Here is a 4,308-nt window from a genome sequence, read left to right as displayed (position 1 = left end):
TATCTATCTATCTATCTATCTATCTATCTATCTATCTATCTATCTATATTATATATATATACACACACACACATATATATACACATACATATATATACACATACATACATATATGTGATATATATAAATATTATATATATATATATATGTAGGCATATAAACCAAGGAGGTCAATGATAAAAAAGAGAGGCTCCATATACACTAAAACATAATATCAAATTTTAAAATGTTTTTGGTAGTGTCACAGAACTAGAAACAAAGTAGAAACTCAGTGGTTGGGGAAAGGCTAAATGAATTATGGTACATTAAGATAATAGAACATTACTGTGCCATAAGATACAACAGATATGATCAATACAAGAAAACAGGGAAGGACTTAGATGAACTGATGATGGTGAAGAAAGCAGAACCAGGAAAAAAAGCAGAACCAATATAAATGCAAATAACAATAATAACAAACCAATAAAAACTGAATTACGAAATTATAATAACCATGCTTAGGCCCAAAAAAGATATGAAAACATGCCTTCTTTGTTCCTTTGCAAAAGGGGAGAACTATGGTTATGAAACACTGAATAAAATGCTGTACATGGCTGATTTGTTGATTAGTTTTGCTGAACTGTTTTATTTTCCTCTTTAATATGCTACATTAGAAGAAATGACTAGGAGGAGGAAGATAGACAAAAGTGTTGGGAAATGTAACTGATGTAAAAACAAAAGATAGAAACATTTTAAAAAAGAATGAAGTGAAAATTTAGATGAAGTTGGTCTCTTATCTTCACTGTTATCCTCATTTCTTATGAGATATATTACAATGTTATTACAATCTACTAATAATGATGCCTAAATTTTATCTAAATATAAACCAATATACTGGACTTCTAATTAGGCATTTTACCAATTATTTCAGCTCCAAACATGAGTATGGAAAATTAAATGACTCCTAGTATCTGTCCGATGATAAAACAGCCAGACTTAGTTAATCCTTTTCTCAGTAGACATCCTCTTCAAGGCATTGGAGAGTTACCAGGTATTCCTTCCTCATGAATATTTAGTTCTGACCCAGTGGTACCCAGGCCCTCTAGATATTTTGGATCTTACAAGGTTGCTTCCAAGCTTGGCTATTTTAAGTATAGATATCCACTCAAGAAGAGCAGGAAAGAGAACACAAATACACACACACACACACACACATGCACACACAGAGTTAAGACCAGGTTCATGCTAGACTAGTCAAGGCATATGCTACAGATACTAGACACTCATTGGCAAATGAAGGCTAGGATGAGGACGAAGGCAAGTAATTCCTTCCTTGAACTCCCACTCAGGAAGCAGCATGAGAGAGTCTTGAAATGATTTGCACCTGGAAAGAAAAAAAAAGTTGAGAGGTCAGCCATTCCCTTTCATATATCCACTGAGTCATCAGGTCTTCTAGCTCCACAGCCAATAAGGGGCCTAACTCTTTTAAACCAGAGACACAAATGTGCAGAAACAAGCCCTAAAGTTCTCACGTGGTCATGGAGAATGAAGAATGGTAACTTTGTACGTGCTCCATTGGATGGATCCTATTTGCCAATTCAACCTCGCTACCACTGTTGTTCTGGTAACACAGTATCTGGATTTGGGGAGAGAAAAGGAGAAAATCCAAAAATAAGACTTAGAGGTCCAAAGGACCTTTAATAAAAGATATTATCTACTGCCACAGCATCCTTGAGAGGACTAGAAAAAAAGCGAATGTACTGCTATCTTTCAAACATGCATGGAAATTGAGGTGGTTCTGTGAAGTGCTTCCAAAATGGCTTCTGAAATTACCTTTTTGTGCAGAAAAAGTTCCTCCTCTGATCTATGTTATGAATGCTCCCTCATTTTCCAAGGTTCTGGGAAAGGAGTTGGTGAGGAGCAAACTGTTATTTATTACCTTTGCTTCCAGATCCAGACTTTGGGATCTCTGAGTAGCCCAAAGATGATAAAACGTATCTCACAGGATGAAAGCTCTACTGGTGTCTATGAGGTGGAGGGGGAGAGGGATATTCAGCAAAGTAGCGAGACGTTCTGGGAACAAGGAAGTCTTTCCTGCACCTCTCACATCTGAATTAGGGTCATTTATTGAAACAAGTTGAAGGAGGATTCATTGTGTGAGTTTTAAGAAGTTGGCTTTTTTCTTAAGATATTTTTATTTATGTCTTTTGTTTTAACATTGTCAACATTTCCTCCTGTATTTCTCTTATTCTTTTCCCCAGGGAGACATCTTTTACAACAAAGACTTTTTTTAAAAGAGAAAGAAAAGCAAAAATTAATCCAAACCAATGAACACATTTCAAAAATCATGTTATATTCAATATAATAGGGATCTCTGTATGACTTCTTGGAGTTTGAAGGTGAGGAAACAATCAATTTCTACCACACATTTAAATTCCTTCATTTGGTTTGTTTTGGGGGGATGATAGTCATAGGGTTGTAATATTCCACCCCCCTCGAAAACACTTTCTTGACATGGACTAATAAGGGTGATGTGGATGATCATACCTATGATATCAGGAGCATGAGGGCATTTGGGCCCAGGCAATAATAATCATTACCATTTATATATTGCCTACTATGTGCTAGGTACCATGCTAAGCATTTTGCAAATATCTAATTTGATCCTTATAACAACACTGAGAAGTAAGTACTATTATTATCACCATTTTACAGGTGAGGAAACTGAGGCAAATAGAGGTTAAGTGACCTGCCCAGGGTAATACAGCTAGTGTCAGGTTGGATCTGTATTTAGGTTTTCTTGATACCAGGTTTAATACTACATGCACTATGCCATCTAGCTGCGCAGACATTCATCAGTAGCTAGACACTCATCAGTGAAGTTATAACTTGGGAGGCTAGAGGGGATTCTTTTTCATTTGTTTTAGTGGAAAAGAAAACAGAGAAGAACAATTAAAATTTGTTAAATACAGAGAGAGTAGCTAATTAATAGCGGCTTGAACTTTTCCCAGGAAGTTCTGATTCTAAGTTGGCTTGCTATTGCTAGGATGACAACTTTGAGTCATTTTCTTCGGTGAAGCTCAGATGACTTCTGACGTATTGCTTATAGCATTATTTTCTTTGGGGTGGTGGGGAGAAGGGAAAAGAGCAAACTTTTATTAAGTGCTTGTTTTGTGCTAAACACTATGCCAAGTGATTTGCAAATATCTCATTTTATCCTCACAACAACCCATTGAAGTAAGTGCTGTTATTATCCTCATTTAACAGATGAGGAAACTGAGACAAACAGAGATTAAGTAATTTAGCCTCTGTCACCCACCTAGTAAATGACTGAGGCTGGATTTAAACCCAAGTTTACTGGCTCCAGGTCCTACTCTCCATCCACTATTTCACCAAACTGGGATTTTGTATATGAATACCAGCTCAGAATCTATGGGTTGCAGTTGTGGGTTTGGTGAGGGAAATCAAATGAGATCCAAACATGGGAGGGAAAATCTGAGTTATTAATACAGCTATGTATAAATGTATGTATATATATATATATAATAAGCAATATCAACCCACTTGTATTCTCTAGAGGAAAAATGGCGCTGCAAGTTACACAAGTTATCCTAATTCATTCTAATAAGCAAATATATCTTTAGAAATAGTTAGAGATTTAATTTATATTTATTTCTAGAAATATATTTATATTTTTATAGATTTTTATTAAACATATTTTATGTAATTATATATATATATATGTATTTAGATGAGGAAATTGAGGCACAGAGACACACTGAACAACAACAAAGGGTGTTCTAACGTTCACTTTCAAAGGGTGGTCCTTTTCCAAACCCCCTGCCTGGGTATGTCTCTTTATAATCCACAACCTATCTGCTCCTGAAGCACCTCATAGGAAATTGCAGTCAGACAGAAAGAAGGAACAAGGAAAGATTGTTTGCAAAAGCAGAGGGTGTCCCAAAGAAAAGAGGTAGGGGAAGTAACTTGGGTGGAACGTTGTCCGTGAAGGACAAGTTTCTAGAATGCTTTCCGCACAAGTCTATGTTACTATCTCCATTTTACAGATAAAGTAATTGAGGCTCAGAGAGATTCTGTGACCTGCCGTAGGCCGTGAAGCTAGTAAATGTTAGAACTGGGATTTAAATCTATATCTTTCCTGATTTCCTAATTATCAGTTCGTACTTTCCACTACATCAAGCAATTTCTTCTCTGATATTGGCTTGCTAATATATATGGGAATATATATTATGTGAAAATATTTTCTTGAGTAATAAAGAAATCCCAGTATGGACTCTTCACGTATGGAGACTTCCCCATCCCAAACCA

This window comes from Vombatus ursinus, unplaced genomic scaffold, assembly GCF_900497805.2.
Source record: "Vombatus ursinus unplaced genomic scaffold, bare-nosed wombat genome assembly UNPS02014780.1, whole genome shotgun sequence".
In the NCBI taxonomy this organism is placed as follows: Eukaryota; Metazoa; Chordata; class Mammalia; order Diprotodontia; family Vombatidae; genus Vombatus; species Vombatus ursinus.
This window is presented reverse-complemented; position numbering follows the sequence as displayed.